Genomic DNA, 20,899 nt, shown 5'->3' on the forward strand with positions numbered 1-20,899 from the left:
TTACTCATATAACTAATCGGATTTCTATTACAACTGATATTGGTAGAAGTGGTAATGATTGTGATTATCTAACTGTTACAAGTCATTGGATAGATGAGGAGTGGACAATGCAAAAATGCATTATTGCGTATAGAATAATTAATTCACATCACACAGGTAAGTTTATAGCTAACACTGTTGCAGATAATTGTAGATATTTTTGCTTTAGAGATAAAATAATGGCAATTTCTATGGATAATGCTTCTAATAACACTAGTGCTATAGGCATACTTATAACAACACTAAATCCTGCATTTAGGAATATATTCCATGTTAGATGTATTTGTCATATTTATCATTTAATTGTCGGTGATGGTATGCGAATTTTAAATTTAGAAATTGAAAAGGTTAGAAAGGCTCTTAATTGGCTTTTTTATTCAAACCGTAGAAGTAGACTTAGAGATTATTTTAAAAAATATGATGAATATGGCCTTAGAGAAAGAAAGGTTCCTAAAGCTTGCCCGACTAGATGGAATTGTATGTACGAAAGTTTAGTAGTTGCATATGAATATAGAAACCCAATTAATGCAACGTTTAATGCTCGGGTAGGTGGTGAGGATGATGATGAAATGCTTACTACTCAAGATTGGACGAATGTTAAAATTCTTATAGATTTTTTAGAACATTTTCAAATTGCTACAAATGCATTTTCTGGGCAATATTATCTGACTATTTCAAACTGTTTAGTTTATATTGCAGCACTATGTGATTTGTTTGTTGAATTTTTGGAGGGTGAGGAAATTTATCAACTTGCTATAAATGAAATGAAAGAAAAGTTTAAAAAATATTTTTTCCCTATCCCTCCTATTTATGGTGTTGCTGCAATGCTAAATCCTACAATGAAATTAGGAGGTCCTCATTTTTGGTACTCAAATATTTATAAGGCTTTAGATCTTTCAAATGAGGAATTTGCTACACTTGCAGATGCAAAAGCCTCAATTAAAATTAATGCTCAAACAATTTATAATGATTATCAACTTACCTTAGAGCATGCTAGGCCAAATGTTCCAACCCCTACTTCGTCTAGTTCACAATCGTCTAAAAGAGCTGCGGGCTTAAAAGCACTTAAATCCTGGACGGAGTTCAGGGGTTCTCAAGGTGATAATTATGATGAAACTTCACATCTAAATGAGCTTCAAGTTTATTTGTCGCAAGGACTTGAAAAGGAGAATCCAGACGGCACTTTTGATCTTTTAGAATGGTGGAAGGCAAGGGAAAAATATTTTCCGGTTCTTGCAAGGATGGATCGGGATATTTTATCTATTCAAGCTTCAACTGTTGCATCAGAGAGCGCTTTCAGTCAAGCAAGACTTCAAATAGGTGATCATAGAGCGTCTATGAGGGAGAGCTTGGAAAAATCTGTATTGTTCAGAGATTGGATCCGCTCGGAAAGAAGAAACTTTGGAATTGCGGAATCACAACCGGCGATAGATGAAGCTTATGAAGAAATGATGGCGGAACTTGCGGAAGATGCTGCTTCGCCCGGAAGTGGTGATGAACAAGCTTCTTTTCCACCACCACCAACGCAACCTCCTCCGAACCTTGAAGGATTTATGAGATTTGTTAGAGATACAATGTAGATTATGGTGTAACTTGTACTTTGGCACATCTTCTTTTAGTTTTTTCCCTTTTAATGGTGGTATTAGTACCTTGTTGTGCTCATTCCATTGGGGGGAGGAAGACTAAGAAAGATATGTCATTTTTGGTAATAAAAATTATAAGACATGCCCTTGAATATCTTTTTGCAATATTTTTTTGTCTTTAACTTGCAATTATTTATAAGCTATAATATATATACATAACATACAATATATACTACAAGAAAATATATAAGGGAATATATATACATAACATACAATATATACTACAAGAAAATATATAAGGGAATATATATACATAACATACAATATATACTACAATATATATATATATATATATATATACTACAAAACATTATAAGAAATTATATTTGGAAATATATATACATAACATACTATATATAGTATACTATATATACTACAAAACAAGATTTTTATATATAGTATATATATTATATACTATACTAGTATACTATATATACTACAAAACAACCAATGACCACCAATGGCCATATTGCACAAATAGCCATTTTTTTAATTTACAAAACTAACCTTCTCTAACACTATAAATACCCCCTCCCTCTTCTTCATTTCAATACTCAATACTCATTTCTCAATCTAAATTTCTCTCAATCTCTCAATCTCCAATTTTCAAGACTTCAAGTCTCAATCTTAATTTTCAAGTTACATCATGTCTCGTTCGGAAAGAGTGCGCTTATTTGTTTCGCACTACTATGAAGTGCTTGAAGAAAATGAAGAAGGCCAAATATTAAAGTGCAAGAATTGTGGAAGAGTCTTAAATTTTCGTTCAGGGTGTACCACAGGCATTTTAAGGAGGCATATAACGTATTGTGTTGATAGTATTTATCCGCAAATTCGTCTTTAAGATTTTTCAACAATTTGTGTTATTTTAAAATTATTAGACGTATTTATGCTTCATGTTGTACTTTCTTATTAATTTATTATGCATGGCAATTTAGTTTTACTATTGTTTTGTTATTTTACTTTTTTGTCAAGCACTTTAATAATTAGATTTCTACATATATACTACATATATATTTTTTTTATATAGTCATGATATGGTTTACAAGAAATTGCCTTAAACAAAAAAAAATTAAAAAAAAAAAGCCCGGAAATAAAAAAGCCTGTTAGGCCCGCTAAGCCCACGAGCCCGGCCTGTTTAGCCCAGGACCATATGGGCTTAGGCCCTTCACGGGATGGTTCCACCCGTTGAGCCCACGAAGCCCGGGACCGTGAGGCCCGGGACCACCAGAGCCCAGGCCCGCTAAGCCCGGGCCAGTTAAGCCCGGCCCGTTTGGCCCATTTAGGCCCGTCCCCGGCCCAGAATACAGCATTACTGTAGGTGCATAACAGACAATCGCTACAAAAGCTCAAAAAAAATAATCGGAATAAATGAAATTGTTATAGAGAAGTTTGATGGTATAAAAGAATATTTCTTAACTTGTATCCTTATCAGAGAAATCAACTAATCCATGCAATAAATCAATTTTCAAAGTAGTAAACTCTTCGATTAATTAAATTATACATGACTCAGAGTTGCGAGAAGAAAAAATCACAACAATAACATCCTTATCGAAAATGAAAACAAACAAGAAATAAAAGAAAGGAACTAACCTTACAGCGGCGAATGAGAGGGGATTCTGGAGGAGCGGGTGCTGAATAGGGTTTAGGGAGAAAGAGAGAGGAGGGCATACCGAGAATGCAATATTTTTAGGCCAAGGTATTTATAAGTAAATTTATATGATATTTGGGAAGAAAATCTACATAATAAATATTACTATACTATAATTAGTAGCTTCATAAAAATGATAATTAATATACTAAATTGGCAAAATATATAGATATACATTCAAAGTTGACACCAACTATCAGTTAGATACTTCAACATAACTAATGACTAGATAGAAACTTTTTTTGGCAAGAATATATTACCTGGACACCTAAGTTGGACAAATCACTCGCGTGACATACATTCCCAGCTGTCATGTCAAATGAACAATTGTACATTATAATTTACAAAAAATGAAAAAAATATATATAATATGTTAAAATAAATAAAAAAAGAACAACCTATTCCCAATCAGACCTCCTCGCCCCTCCCCCAACTAACTCATTGCTTGCCGACCAAATCGCTAGCAAGCTAACACGCAGACGAGGTTGAGAGGGTCTTGCGCAACCTTCGGATTATCACAAGTGCAATCTTTGACCCTTTCATCGACAATTTCTCATTTGTTCGACTACTCATGCGTGCAATTAAGTTGAGACGAGTCGTTCACAAACAGTTGTTATGAGCTCTTTTTTGTTCCGGGTCAGAAGAGGGTGCACACCTTTAGTTGCACTACTGGATTAAATAACCTTTATTTTATTTCCAAGCGAAGACTTCATCGCTACTCCACCTCATTCCACAAATTTTCTCCTTCATCGACTTCTTGCATCATCCTTAACCATCAATTTCAAAAGGAATCATATAGGTGATACTTACTAGGTAAGAATAGGCTTTAAATTTATCCGAGAGCTTTTATGAAAACTTCATTATTTTTTTTAATTATTATTATTATTATTATTATTATTATTATTATTATTATTATTATTATTATTATTATTATTATTATTATTATTATCGTTATCTTTATTGTTATTGTTGTTGCTATTGTTATTGTTGTTGTTGTTGTTGTTGTTGTTGTTGCTACTACTATTGCTACTACTACTGTTCCCTCCATTTAAAAAAAATAAACATATTACTATTTTGGGAGTCAAATAAGGTTTTTTTGACCATATTTTTTTGCAAATAGTTTTTAAATATTTTGATATTTAATTATTGTGACTTATATTACTTATTATGTAGTTTCTAAATTTGTATGCTTTATTTAAAATTAGTCAATTTGGATTTATACTCCGAAAAAGTTCAAACATATCGAAACATGGAGTATTATTTATGTATATATTTAAATACTCTTACTTTATTTGAAATTAGTCAATGATGATGTACGTTGAGCTTAAAGAAAGAAGTGAGGATTCATATTTATGATCCTAACTTCATTTGGTATTGAGTCATAATTGTTTGATGTTGTTGTTGGTAAAATAAAGGCATTATTTCTCTAGAAAAGTTTGGACTAACCCTATTAGAAAAATCAATGCCAGTACTATCATATATTCTATCTGTTTCAAAAAAATTGGCTCTATTTTCTTATTAGTGTAATGATCCGATCAGTCGTTTTGAGATTTTGTGTTTAGTTCGGTGGTTTGAGATCATGAGTAACTTCATATGGTGTATTATGACTTGCGTATATGGTAAGTTTTGGTTTTCGAGTTGTTCGGAATTGATTTGGAAGAATGATTCTTAAATAGGAATCAATAAGTTGGAAGCTTTGGGCGATTTTGAAGAGAGAAATCAAAGAGACTTCGTTGAGGTAAGGATTTTAGACCTAAAACACACTTCTATGGTAATATTTCACGGATTGGGATTGAAATTTAAGGAATTAAATGACTAAAAATGGAGGTTTAGGGCTTGAGTTTAAGAGGGCTTAAATTGAGGATTTGAGGGATCATTTGAACTCCGATTCTTATGTTTTTGATGTGTATGAACTCGTGGGGAGATGAGGAATCTAATGATGTGAAAATTTCTGAGTTTTGAGAAGTGGGCCCGGGGCTCGGGTTTTGCTAATTTCGGAATTGTTTTGTATTTTTCGATTGTTTTCACTTGGGCTTTGTTCCCTTAGTATATTATGACGTATTCGTTCTGATTTTGGATAGATTCGACGCGCATGGAGGGCGATTTGAGGGGCAAAGGCATCACGAGCTAGAGAGTAAGCCGGCTCGAGGTGAGTAATGATTGTAAATGATGTCCTGAGGGTTTGAAAATCCGGATTTGCACATCGTAGTGCTATATTGAGGTGAGACACGTGTTTGATGATAAGCGTGGGGTCCTATACTATTGGGGATTGTGACTTGGTCCGTCCCGATTGATGATTTTACCGCGTATTTGATTTTAAACTTTGTGTTGTCATCATTATTTGGGCTAAATGTCATATTTGGGCCTAGTGCCAACTATTTTAACCCTTCGGAACTATTTATTGATATTTCCTCACTGTTTTGACTTGTTACTTGAACTCAGTCATGATATTTTCCCATTGATTTACTATTCAACCATTCTTTCTCAATTTTCAAGACTTAAATGATATTTTAAATGATGTTTGGACTGAAAACACTGTTTTACTATTGCCCGAGGGGCATGTGATGAATTTTGGATTGAGTAAGGCCGAGGGCCTATATTGTGAGGAACATTGATACTGATATGAGGTCGAGGGCCCAGATTTGATGCCACGAGATGGCTTGATATTGCGCTTGGGCCGCAAGGGGGCCCTCCGGAGTCTGCACACCCCCATGAGCGCGGGTACCCATTGTGATGTGAGATTGAGCCCGAGGGGCGGAAATTGTTGATATTGTGCCCAAGGGGCGAACTTCTATGTGTTTACTTTATCTTAATTGTCTGTCAATTACCTGTTTATTTGTTGTAGAAGTATTTTATTCCACTTTTCATTGGTTTACTGCTTACAAATTACTTATTTAACTGCTTCATTATAGAATGCCTTGTGTATACGTGTTTTCTTCCTTTTATTATTTATTTATATTTATTACTCACTCGGTCGGAGTACTCACATTACTCCCTGCACCTTGCGTGCAGATCCAGGTGCCCCAGAGGCTGAGTGAGAACTTTTCAGTCGTTCAGCATTTGTCGGGGATTTCGAGGTAGCTGCATGGCGTCCGCAGCCCTGATTTCTCCCTTCTATCTTATTATTCTTCCGCATTCCTAGACTATCTATGTAGTAGGTTGTTCAGACTTGTATTAGAGGCTCTAGACTTGTGACACCAGATCAGTGTGGGCTGTGTAGTTTTTATGTCTTGTTGACTTCCACATATCTAACTTTTTGTTTTACTCACTTATTATGATAATTGGTAATTAAACCGTGTTAGCAAATAATTTATTAAAAATTAAAATGGGTTTTGGTTTGGTAGTTGGTCTGCCTTGCCTAGTAATGTGATAGGCGCCATCACGACCAGTATTTGGGGTCGTGACAAGTTGGTATCAGAGCCTAGGTTACATAGGTCTTGCGAGTCATGAGCCAGTTTAGTAGAGTCTCACGGATCGGTACAGAGACGTCTATATTTATCCTCGAGAGGCTAAGGAACCTTTAGGAAAAACTTCATATTCTTGAAACTCTTGTCATGCGAACTTGTTGATCCGAGTGCTTAACTTCTATTATTATATTCTCTCACAGATGGTGAGGACACGATCTACCAGATGGGGTGGACGACCACCAGTGCCACCAGCGTAGACCACAAGAGGCCGTGGACGCGGTCGTAGTCATGGCAGATGCAGAGCAGCAAGGGCAGCACCTGTAGACCCACTAGCTGCCCTAGCTCAGGATCAGGCTCTAGCTATGGATGCTCCAACAACACCAGTTCAGGCACCAGTTGTGCCCATCGTGATTTCGGGTCTTCAGGACGCCTTGACATAGATCTTATTAGTTTGCACAGGCCTGGCTTAGTCAGTTTCAGCCACTACAGCAGCAGCTACTTCACAGGCCGGGGAGGCAATCAGACCCCCGCTGCTCGCACACCTAAGCAGGTAGTACAGGGACTTCAGACGTCGGGGGCACCTCTAACCTAGCCGGTTGCACCAGCTCAGGAGTTTGTAGTACCAGTTATGTCGGATGATGAGCAGTATCGACTTGAGAGGTTTGGTAGACTCCAGCCTCCGACATTCAGTGAAGCAGAGGGCGAGGATGTCCAGAGTTTCTTGGATAAGTGACAGGGGATGCTTCATACAGCAGGGATTCTTGAGTCTAGCGGTGTGGCATTTACCACCTTTTAGTTCTCGAGGGATGCCTTCACTTGGTGGGAGGATTTTGAGAGGAGTAGGCCTGTTGATGTAGCACCCCTTACTTGGCAGCAGTTCTTCGTTCTCTTCTTGGAGAAGTATGTGTCGTAATTTCGCAGAGAGGAGCTGCGTAGGCAGTTTGAGTGTCTGCGTCAGGGGTAGATGACCGTGTCCTAATATGAGAGGAGGTTTTCTAAGTTGGCTCGCCATGCCATCTGGTTGTACCTGACGGATCGAGAGAGGATCAGGAGATTTATTGATGGCCTTACTTACCAGCTTCATATTTTTATGACAAGAGAGAGGGTGATAGGTGCCACCTTCAAGGAGGTGGTTGATATCGCTCGTGAGATTGAGACTGTTCGCCGTCAGGAGCGAGAGGAGAGGGAGGCCAAGAGGCCTCGAGGATCTGGCAGCTAGAGTAGTGCTCCTTCGAGGGGCCAATTTCAGCACGGTAGAGGCCGTTCTTTCAGGCCTGCTCAGTCAGCCCGCCCAGAGTATTGCGGGGCATCTTTAGGTCGTGGTTATCATGGGTCTCAGCAGGGCCAGTCATCACTCAGAGCCCTCCCAGCTTAGATTTCATCTTGTGCCCCATCAGCTCAGGGTTCTTCTATGCCAAGTGCATCTGCTAGTCACTTCGGTGTGAAGGGTTCCCTTTAGTCCCCGTCTCTAGTACCTGGGAGTTGTTATGAGTGTGGCGAGATGGGCCACCTGTGGAGGTAGTGTCCTCGTCGGGTTTCTAGTTCATCTCAGCAGAAGGGTCAAGCCCTCGACTTCTGCTCCAGTTACTTCATCACCCGCCCAGCTAGCTAGGGTAGAAGTCAGGCAGCCAAGGGTCGCCCCAGAGGGGGAGGTCGATTAGGCGGTGGCCAGGCTCGTTTCTATGCTACCCCAGGTAGGCCAAATGCTATTGCTTCAAATGCTGTCATTACAGGTATTGTTTCAGTTGCCACAGAGATGCCTCTGTATTATTTGATCTCGGTTCCACCTTTTCTTATGTGTCCTTCGTATTTTGCTCATTATTTGGGTATGCCCCGGGAGTTTCTTGCTTTACCTGTTCATGTATCTACCCCAGTGGGCAATACTGTTATTATAGACCGTGTGTACCGGTCATGTGTGGTGACTATTGGGGGTCTGGAGACCCGAGTGGATCTATTGCTATTGAGCATGGTGGATTTTGATGTCATTTTGGGCATGGATTGGTTATCTCCGTGTCATGCTATTCTGGACTGTCATGCTAAGACAGTCACTTTGGCTATGCCGGGTGTACCACGAATTTAGTGACGTGGTGTGACTGATTATGTTCCAAGTAGAATGATCTCTGTCTTGAAGGCCCAGCATATGGTTGGGAAGGGTTGCCTTTCATATCTAGTGTTTGTGAGGGATATCGGAGCTGAGACTCCCAGTATTGATTCTGTTCCAGTTGTGAGGGATTTTCCCGATATGTTTCCTGTAGACCTTCCAGGCATGCCACCGGACAAGGATATTGATTTTGGTATTGACCCGGTGCCGGTCACGCAGCCCATTTCTATTTCTCCATATCGTATGACATCAGCAGAGTTGAAGGAATTGAAGGAACAGCTTTAGGAACTCCTAGATACGGGGTTCATTCGGCCTAGTGTGTCACCTTGAGGTGTGCTGGTTCTGTTTGTGAAGAAGAAGGATGGCACAATGAGAATGTGCATTGATTATAGGCAATTAAACCAGGTAACAATTAAGAACAAGTATCCTTTGTCTCGCATTGATGACTTATTTGACCAGCTTTAGGGAGCGAGAGTGTTCTCCAAGATTGATCTCCGTTCAGGTTATCACCAGTTGAAGATCAGGGATTCAGATATTTTTAAGACAGCTTTCAAGACCTAGTATGGTCATTATAAGTTCTTGGTGATGTCTTTTGGGCTAACCAATGGCCCAGCAACGTTCTTGCATTTGATGAACAGTGTGTTCCGGCCTTATCTCGATTCGTTTGTCATAGTCTTCATTAATGATATTTTGGTGTACTCACGTAGTCAAGAGGAGCACGCAGAGCATTTGAGAGTTGTGTTGCAGAGATTGAGGGAGGAGAAATTTTATGCAAAGTTCTCCAAGTGTGAGTTTTGGCTCATCAGTGGCTTTCTTGGGGCACGTGGTGTCCAGCGAGGGTATTCAGGTTGATCCGAAGAAGATAGAGGCGGTTCAGAGTTGGCCTAGACCGTCCTCAGCCATAGAGATTCATAGTTTTCTTGGTTTGATAGACTATTATCACCGATTTGTTCAGGGATTCTCATCCATCGCATTGCCCTTGACCAAGTTGACTCAAAAGGGTGTTTCATTTGTATGGTTGGACGTGTGTGAGGAGAGCTTTCAGAAGCTCAAGACAACTTTGACAGTAGCTCCAGTATTGGTTTTGCCATCAGCTTCAGGTTCATATACCGTGTATTGTGATGCTTCGAGAGTTGGGATTAGTTATGTATTGATGCAGGAGGGTAGAGTTATTGCTTATGCTTCTCGTCAGTTAAAGCCCCATGAGAGGAACTACCCCGTTCATGATTTGGAGTTGGCTGCCATAGTTCATGCATTGAAGAATTGGAGGCATTACTTGTATGGTGTATCTTGTGAGGTGTTCAGTGATCATCGCAGCCTTCAGCATTTGTTCAAGTAAAAGGATCTTAATTTGAGGCAGCGGAGATGGTTGTAGTTGCTTAAGGATTATGATATCACTATATTGTACAATTCGAGAAAGGCCAATGTGGTGGCCAATGCTTTGAGCTAAAAGGCAGTGAGTATGGGGAGCTTGGCATATATTCCAGTTAGGGAGAGACCTCTTGCAGTTGATGTTCAGGCCTTGGCCAATCGGTTTGTGAGGTTAGATATTTCGGAGCCCAGTTGGATATTGGCTTGTGTGGTTTCTCGGTCTTCCTTATATGATCGCATTAAAGAGCGCTAGTATGATGATCCGCATTTGCTTGTCCTTAGGGACAGAGTTCAGCATGATGATGCCAAAGATATGACCATCGGTGATGATAGGGTGTTGAGGATGTAGGGCCGGATTTGTGTAACTAATGTGGATGGGCTTCGGGAGTTGATTCTGGAGGAGGCCCATAGCTCGCGATATTCCATCCATTCGGGTGCCGTGAAGATGTATCAGGATTTGAGGCAGCAGTATTGGTGGAGAAGAATGAAGAAAGATATTGTAGGGTTTGTAGCTCGGTGTCTCAATTGTCAGCAGGTGAAATATGAGCATCAAAGACCGGGTGGCTTGCTCCAGCAGATGGTTATTCCTGAGTGGAAGTGGGAGAGGATCACTATGGACTTTGTTGTTGGACTCCCACAGACTATGAAGAAGTTCGATACTATTTGGGTGATTGTGGATCGGCTGACCAAGTCCGCGCACTTCATTCCTGTGTGTACTACTTATTCTTAAGAGCGGTTGGCAGGGATTTATATTCGGGAGATTGTTCGGTTGCATGGTGTTCCGATTTCCATCATTTCAGATAGAGGTACTCGGTTTACCTCGCAGTTTTGGAGAGTCGTGCAGAGAGAGTCGGGTACTCAGGTGGAGTTGAGCACAACTTTTCATCCTCAGACGGACGGGCAGTCCGAGCGTACTATTCAGATATTGGAGGACATGTTGCGTGCTTGTGTAATCGATTTCGGAGGATCATGGGATGAGTTTCTACCACTTGCAGAGTTTGCCTACAACAGCAGTTACCAGTCGAGTATTCAGATGGCTCCATGTGAGGCTTTGTATGGGAGGCAGTGTAGATCTCCGGTTGGTTGGTTTGAGCCTGGTGAGGCTAGGCTATTGGGGACTGATTTGGTACAGGATGCTTTGGAGAAGGTGAAGGTAATTCAGGAGAAGCTTCGTACAGCGCAGTCGAGGCAAAAGAGTTATGCAGATAGGAAAGTTCGAGATGTGTCCTATATGGTTGGCGAGAAGGTTCTATTGAAGGTTTCACCCATGAAGGGTGTTATGAGATTTGGGAAGAAAGGGAAATTGAGTCCTCGGTTCATTGGGCCTTTTGAGGTGCTTCAGAGGATTGGGGAGGTGGCTTATAAGCTTGCTTTGCCACCCAACTTGTCGAGTGTGCATCCGATATTTCATGTTTCTATGCTCCGGAAGTATATTGGGGATCCGTATTATGTTTTGGACTTCATCACGGTTCAGTTGGATGATGATTTGACCTTCGATGTGGAGCTAGTAGCTATTTTGGGTCATCAGGTTCGGAAATTGAGGTCAAAGGATATAGCTTCGGTGAAAGTGCAATGGAGAGGTCGGCCTGTAGAGGAGGCTACCTGTGAGACCGAGAAGGAGATGAGGAGAAGATATCCTCACCTATTTGAGGCTTCAGGTATGTTTCTTGACTCGTTCGAGGACGGACGTTTATTTAAGTTGGAGAGGATGTGACGACCCGACCAGTCATCTCATGCTGTTTCCCCCATTTCTGCTTCTCTATGCTTTGTTATCCGTGTTTTATATGATCGGGTTAATCCGTTTGAGTTCGGAGAGGATTTGGTAAGAAATGAGACACTTAGTCTCTTTTAATAAGGATTAAGTTGGAAAATTCTATCGAATGTTGACTTATGTGTTAGAGAGCTCAGATGTGAGTTCCGATGGTTTGGTTAGCTTTGGGAGGTGATTTATGGCTTTGAAGCGTGATCGGAATTGGTTTTGGAGGTTCGGAGTAGAATTAGGCTTGAATTGGCGAAGTTGATATTTTGGCGATTTCTGGTTGATAGGTGAGATTTTGTTATAAAGGTCGGAATGGAATTTCGAGAGTTGCAGTTGCTTCGTTGTGTAATTTGGGATGTGTATGCAAAATTTCAGGTCATTCGGACGTGGTTTGGTTTAGTTTTTGATCGAAAGCATATTTCGGAAGGTTTTAGAAACTTAGGCTTGAATCCGATGTGATTTGGTATATTTGATGTTGTTTGAGGTGATTTGAGGATTGGAACAAGTTTGAATAAGGTATTGGGTCATGTTTGTGCTTTTGGTCGAGGTCCTAGGGGCCTCGGGGTGATTTCGGATGGTTAACGGGGAAGATTTGGGACTTGAGAGATTTCAAAAAATTGCTGCTTCTGGTGTTTTCGCACCTGCGGTTTGCATACCGCAGGTGCGGTGCCGCACGTGCGAGGGTGGAGGCTGCAGATGCGAAAGTTGGTTGGGCGAGCAGTTTTTGCAGAAGCGGTCAAGGTGGCCGCATCTGCGAAGCCGCAAATGCGGAATTTCTATCGCAAATGCAATTCTAGCTATTTAGTGAGGGACCACAGAAGCGGTTGTTTTGACCACATATGCGGTACCGCAAAATCGGGTTTTGGACTTCGCGATTTTTGAAGGGTTTAACCATTTTTGAGCTCGGAATTGGAAGCTTTGGGGGATTTTGAAGAGAGAAATCAAAGAGACTTCGTTGAGGTAAGAATTTTGGACCTAAAACACACTTCTATGGTAATATTTCATGGATTGGGACTGAAATTTAAGGAATTAAAGGACTAAAAATGGAGGTTTAGGGCTTGAGTTTAAGAGGGCTTAAATTGAGGATTTGAGGGGTCATTTGAACTCCAATTCTTGTGTTTTTGGTATGTATGAACTCGTGGGGAGACGAGGAATCTAATGATGTGAAAATTTCTGAGTTTCAAGAAGTGGGCCTAGGGCTCGGGTTTTGCTAATTTCGGGATTTTTGGTATTTTTTGATTGTTTTCGCTTGGGCTTTGTTCCCTTAGCATATTATGACGTATCCTTTCTGATTTTGGATAGATTTGACGCGCGTAGAGGCCGATTCGAGGGGCAAAGGCGTCACGAACTAGAGAGTTAGCCGGTTCGAGGTGAGTAATGATTGTAAATGATGTCCTGAGGGTTTGAAAACCCGGATTTGCATATCGTAATGCTATATTGAGGTGAGACACATGCTTGATGATGAGCATGGGGTCGTATACTATTGGGATTGTGACTTGGTCCGTCCCGATTGATAATTTTACTGCATATTTGATTGTAAGCTGTGTGCTATCATCATTATTTGGCCTAAATGTCATATTTGGGCCTAGTGCCAACTATTTGAACCCTTCGGGGCTATTTATTGATATTTTCTCACTGTTTTGACTTGTTACTTGAACTCAGTCATGAAATTTTCCCATTATTTTACTATTCAGCATTTTTTCTCAGTTTTCAAGACTTAAATGATATTTTAAATGATGTTTGGGCTAAAAACACTGTTTTACTATTGCCTGAGGGGCTTTTGATGATTTTTGGACTGAGTAAGACCGAGGTCCTACATTGTGAGGAACATTGATACTGATATGAGGCCGAGGGCCTGAGATACATATATTCGCCACGAGGTGGCTTGATTGATATGAGGCCAAGGGCCTAGATTTGATGCCACGAGATGACTTAATATTGCACTTGGGCCGTAAGGGGCCCCTCTGGAGTCTGCACACCCCAAGTGAGCGTGGGTACCCATTGTGATTTGAGATTGATCCTTAGGGGCAGAAATTGTTGATACTGTGCCCGAGGGGCGAACTTCTATGTGTTTACTTTATCTTAATTGTCTGTCAATTACCTGTTTATTTGTTGTAGAAGTATTTTATTCCACTTTTCATTGGTTTACTGCTTACAAATTACTTATTTAACTGCTTCATTATAGAATGTCTTGTGTATACGTGTTTTCTTACTTTCAGTCATAATTTATATTTGTTACTCACTGGGTCGGAGTACTCACATTACTCCCTGCACCTTGTGTGCAGATCCAAGTGCCCCAAAGGCCGAGTGAAAACTTTTCAGTCGTTGAGACTGCAAATATGACAAAGTCCTTCACTACCGTAATTGACTGAATGGTAGGAGTATCAGTACTAACATCTCTCACAAAGTCCAAATGCGCCAAACACCCCTTCTCAACAATTCGTTGAGACTGCAAATATGAAATAACTCTACTAGGAACATAATATAGGGAACCTCTCCACTCAACCCTAGGAAACACCGGCATCGCCAACGTCATGGTCTTAGTGTGACAATCAAGAATAGCGTGACATGTGACAACCAATCCACGCCTGGAATCACATCAACTCGACCATACTTAGCAGGAATAGATCAACCCTAGTCTCACACCCCACAATGGTAATCATAGACGGGCCGATATACACTATCCACTATAATATTATACCCCACTAGTGTAGATACATGACCAGGTACATCCAAAGAATCACGGGCCATATCACAATAATTAGCAAAGTATGATGACGAATATGAATAAGTGGAATCAGGGTGAAATAACACTAAAGCATATTTGTGGCATACGAAAACAATACATGTGATCCTTGCGTCGGAAGCAACTGCCTCTGCTCTGGCGAAAAATGTATAGCAGCATGCCTGACAACCACCTATCCATCCTCCCCCTCTTGGGAGACGTCGAACTGACTGAGCCCCACCCTAGCTAGATGTGCGGGTGGTGTAGCTGTTGGTGCGGGGTTCATAGTTTGACCTCTCTGCTGCACGAGACCTATGAGAACATGGGGAAAATACCTCCGCCCGTTGCCCAACTCCCCACACTCGTAGAAACCTCGACCTAGGGATGACTGTAGGGATTGAATCGGACCTCGAGAACCAAAATAACCGCTGGAAGAGCATGATACTAACAAATCTTGAATTGATAGAGTATGATACGATCTTTGAGCTAGGAGTGCACCAAAGGATGATTGAGCTAGACGAGCATTGTATGAGCTGTGGCTAGTTGCAGAACTATGAGAAACCTAATGAGTTTTTTGAGCGAGCCAAAATCACGACCTCATGATGTGACTGGCCTCAAGACGAGGCACTACTAAAACCACTTGAACCACAAGGCCTCTTGGCCTCCCGCTCCTCTCTCTCAAGCCTGCAAACCTTCTCCAACCTCCTAACAATCTCAACTGTCATGCCCCGAACCTGGGCCTGGATGTAACAAGGCACTCGGTGCCTGACTACAAGTGACCAAGAACCAACTGGCTGGCTGAGTCAACATGTGATATCATAACATATTAAGTGCGAAAGATAAACTAACACATACTGAAATACTAAAAGTCTAAATGATATAAATCAAAGTGCGGAAATACTAATACAATTCTGAAACACATTTATAGCCAACATAGCTTAATATGAAAAGCCTGCGACTCTGTCTAGCTGTTACTCTAGTCTATGAAGCCTATAATGAAGTACTAAAAATACTGATTGTCTGAATATACTGAAGATTGTAAGGTAATTGTAATGCCCCGAAAGAACTGGGGATCACCAAATAGTTGGTACGAGAATCTTAGCGCTCTGAATCATTAACCTGTAAATCATTACCTACATCGTAAGATGCAGGCCCCGGGCAAAAGGGATGTCAGTACATTTGAAATGCACTGTTATGTAAAGCAACTGAAAGAAAGAATTATAAATGGTGAAACTGAAACTAAACTGATAACTGAGAATTGATAATTGATAACTGAATTGAACAAAGGAAGTGAGGATATGAATACTCCCTCTTCTGAATGAAGAACAACCTGCCCAATATATATGTGCACAAGCTACGACCTCGGTCCCAATATATATGTGCACAAGCTACGGCCTCAAGTATACGTATACATAACTATGGCCTCAGGCCCAAAAATGCATAAAGCATAAACAACGATCTCAGGCCCAAACATGCATAAAGCATAAACTACGGCCTCAGGCCCAAATATGCATAAAGCATAAACTACGGCCTCAGGCCCAAACATGCATAAAGCATAAACTACGGCCTCAGGTCCAAGTATGCATAAAGCATATAAACTACGGCCTCAGGCCCAAATACAGGTGTTCAACATTCTGGAATTTAAAATTAGGAACTGAGAATCATATTGTAATATATTATAGTGAAATACTGAATCACACTAAGTTACATGATACTGGAATACTGGATCACACTAAGTTACATAATGCTGGAATACTGAATAGGACTAGACTGAGACATGTATTCTTGAATTGATTATGAACACTGAAATTTCAACTATTTATGGCATACTGAGTAATATATACTAAGACTCAAGGGCATCAAACCCAAGTCTATATTGAATATGCACTAAGCTCACAACATTCATAATGAAAGTCATGAACAAGTTATGAACCTAGAGAATAGAAGTTCTAAAACTATTCAATGAACTAGGCTAAACTCTATTTTTGAGCCAATTAGTAACGTCGTAAAAGAAACATAGTGTAGGGAGAATCATTAACGTTACCAAACATAGATAGTTATCCAGACATACCTTAACTTCCTGCTCTTGAGCATAATACAACATTCGCCAACCCTTTCAACTTTAATCTATATCAATACAAGTCAAAAGGATTCCAAATTAGCAACAATACCCATGTTTTGGTCACTTAGGCATTTTATCAAATACTTGGTGAGTATAAAGCTTCATAATCCCTATTAATGGTGTTTCTACACCCAATAACCCATTCTTTTGCTCCTAGATAAATTCTAAAGTCTCAAATGGTTATAATCAACATTATTCTTTATCACCCATAAGGTAGACAACACCCTTAACCAATAATCAATAATCAACAACCCAAACCTATAATCGTTCATGCTTTTCTATCAAACCCATCAACTCATATCTCATGAACTAGAGTCTATAATCATTAATTCAATGATAGAATCAATTAGAGGGTGAAGATATTACCTTTTTGACGTTCAATCTTCTTGAATTCGAGTTCTAGGGTTTCTTCTCTCAACAATGGTGTCCCAATCGAATATCTAATGATATGGAGGGTTTAACCATGTTAATAAGATGTTGGGAAATTAAAATTAACTTAGAATCACCATTAGAACTTACCTTATGTGGTGGAGGGACCCTTAAAGAGTTAGATCTTTTAGAGCTTTCCTTTCTAGAGCAAGTAAGTGTTTATATTTTGGGGTTGTGGGGGACGAAATAGGGCTTAAAAATGACTCCCCAAGCCTGCCATCGTGCCCTTGTAGGCCTGACCGCGGTCTCGACCGCGGTAGATAGCAGGAACAACTGCCTCACGACCACGGTCGCGGTCCGGGTGCGGTGCTTGCACACTATTCTATAAAACGTTCATAACTTTTTACACAGAGATCCATTCAAGCGCTATAATATATCATTGGAAAGCTATTTCAAAGGCCTACAAATGCTTTGAGTTTTCACAAATTCCTTATACATATTCACTAACCCCTGCTGGAAGATGGACCTTCTACAACTTAGTCGATTTTGTCAAATCTTATGCACCTCACTTTCCATCTTGATTTTTAAACAACTATTTTCACTCATACTCGTCCTGATAGGACTTAATATGTCTAAAATATCTAATTAGTACCCATTTAACAAATCCATACCTAGTCCGAATGTACAGGGTGTTACATCAACCATCAAACCTAGCATCCATCTTGGCCTCTCTAGCGAAACTGTAGCGTTGATCATAGTTGAGGCCATCAATGAACTTCCTGATCCTCTCTCTTTCTATCTATAGGAACTAACCATATCTCATGACATGCAAGATCCATAAAGCTCTTCTCGTACAAAGTCACAGTCATATATCTCTGACGTAGTTTCTAGAACTCCCTATGCAGTTCCTCTTTGCGAGTATATGGAACAAACTTATCTAAGAAGAGAACTAAGAACTCTTTCCATGTAAGTGGTGTCGCGCCAGCTAGCCTGCCTAACTCATAAGTCTGTCACCACCTGTAGGCTGCCCCTGTCAACTGAAAAGTAACAAATGCAACTCCACTGATGTCCACAATTCTTGTGGTGTGAAGAATCTGATGTCACCGATCCTAAAAACCCAAAGTGTCCTTTAAATATTCTCCACTAAACTCGAGATGATCAAGCCTCTTAAACCTCTCCAACCTCTTCTGCTCCTCATCAATCATAGGTAGACAAACCTCGACGCGAGCAGCAATAACTGGTAACACCCCTGGTGTCTAATAACTCTAAGCTAGTTGTTTCGGTGTACATGCGGCGTGAGGATGGGCTCTTCCCCCATCCTATGAGGTAGTTGGTATAACTGGTATCATACCTGGCTAAGCTAAGCTTGTGTATGCACTCAAGATCTGAGCCAAGGCCTCCTAAAGGCCTGGTATAGCAATAGGCACCGCCGGTATCTAGGTTGGTCCCACCGGCTCAGTAGTATCTGGAACCTACTCCTCAACTAGAGCAACTGGTGGCTCCACATGTGCATCTCTTGTTGTAGCATGATCCTCACCTTGGCTTCTACCTCGGCCTCATCCTCTTGCGGCCATAACTAGTGGTTTTGGTGTCTGCCTGCTTGATCCGACTACACGTGTCCTTACCATCTATGAGAGAATAGATAAGTAAAGGTTCAAACTTCGAAAATAACAAATCTGCACGACAAGAATGCAAGAAAGTGAAGTTTTCCTAACAATTCGGTAGCCTCTCGAAGATAAGTACAGACGTCTCCACACCGATCCGCAAGACTCTACTAAACTTGCTCATGACTCGTGAGACCTGGAAAAGCTAGTGCTCTAATACAAACTTGTCACAACCCAACTCCCACTAAAGTCGCGGCAACGCGTAACACTACATCATAGGCAAGCTAATAGTTTCACAATAACAATGAGCTCAATAAAATAGAGCTTAGTAATTTCAATAGCAAAAATATCATGAAATATCTGAGAAATAACGATAATACTACTACAACCATCCCAATGATCTGGTGTCAACCAGTACATGAGCATTATTGAATATCAAAATACAAGGACAAATCCTCAATACAACTGTCTAAACAATAGAATAGTAATAATAGAAGTAAATTAAATAAACTCCAAGGTCTGTGGACGACATAGAAGCTACCTCGTAGTCTCCTCAACTAGTAGCAGTGCAAAATATAGTAATCACCTGAAAGTACCTGGATCTACACATGAAGTGTAGAGTGTGATGCGTACAACCGAGCCCATGTACTCAATAAGTAACAAACCTAACCTTAGGCTGAAAACAGTGACAAGCTCGAAAATTGATAACCAACATCAATAAACAGTAACAACTCAGGATATAAAAAAATAGTATAAGTAAATAACTCAATAATATTATGTTCATCTCATTCACAAATACAAGAATTTAGAGACACTTTCCAAGTATAAAAGTTAATGCCCAACACATATAAGACATTTCATTATCAGCTAGCATAAGGAAAGACATATTTATCCCTATATGTCAATGTACATGTCAAGTCAATATCATCACAGTAAGACCATTAGGAATGACCACACTGTCACGACCCAAAATCTAATTAGTCGTGATGGCACCTAACCCTACCGCTAGATAAGACAATTAACAACTATCCAATTCTAATGAAATTTATAAGGCAATTAAATAAAAGAAAATATCTAAATCTTATACATTCCCCAAGAATTGGTAGTACAAATCATGTGCTTCTAAAATTAGAGTTTACAAAGTTGGTATGAAATAAATACATCATCTGTTCGAAATGTACATAAACAGATTTTTATTAATCTAAGTCTATCATGAACAAGAGGCAGCTACAACCAGAATGCAGGTACATTTTCCAATCCAGATCCCATCTTCAAACACAACAACATCAACAACCAACATCTGCACGTGCAAAAGTGTAAGATGAGTACAACCGACCACATGTGCTCAATAAGTAACAAACCTAACCTTAGGTTGAGAGTAGTGACGAGCTGGAACAAAGGTCGGGTCAAATGTCCAATAGCCAGCAACAGTTCATAACAACGTAAAGCAAGTAATAAAAGAAGTTCCTCATAGATAAAATGTTCAGCTAAATCATGGTTCCCGAAAATAGTTCTGCTTTTCAAATATATCACTGAAAATCCAAGTCTTTTACCGAAATTGTCAAAAATATGAGTAAGTTTAAAAACTGTAATTTTTCCCAAAAACTTTCCACGATAAATGTTTCATTTTCAAATGGCATGAAGAAAATACATCTATATGCCTATATGTCAATATGTGTGAGAAGTCATGAATGACGTGGTACCGTACAACATGAGGAAAAATGCATCTCTATGCTTGTATGTCATATGTTCATGTCAATTCCATGTACCTTTGAGATGAACTCATGTACTCACACTCTTAGAGTACTCAATCTCAGTATCTCATACTTTTCACTCATCATGTTCAATCACTTAGTACTATATATGGCCAATCCAACCTAGGGAAGATCTATCCCGGAATACATACATCAACTGAAATCAGACACTCAGTAATGAATAGGGGCCAAATCCGGACCGTGGGGAAGATCCACCCCCATGTATATAGGTACTTAATACAAGATCCATGTCCAGGGAAGATACATCCCTCAATATAATCAACCGCACTCACTAGGGATATGTGCATACTCCGGAGGGGCTCCTTCAACCCAAGTGCTATCATAAATCAGTATAAC

This window comes from Nicotiana tabacum, chromosome 18, assembly GCF_000715075.1.
Source record: "Nicotiana tabacum cultivar K326 chromosome 18, ASM71507v2, whole genome shotgun sequence".
Lineage (NCBI taxonomy): Eukaryota > Viridiplantae > Streptophyta > Magnoliopsida > Solanales > Solanaceae > Nicotiana > Nicotiana tabacum.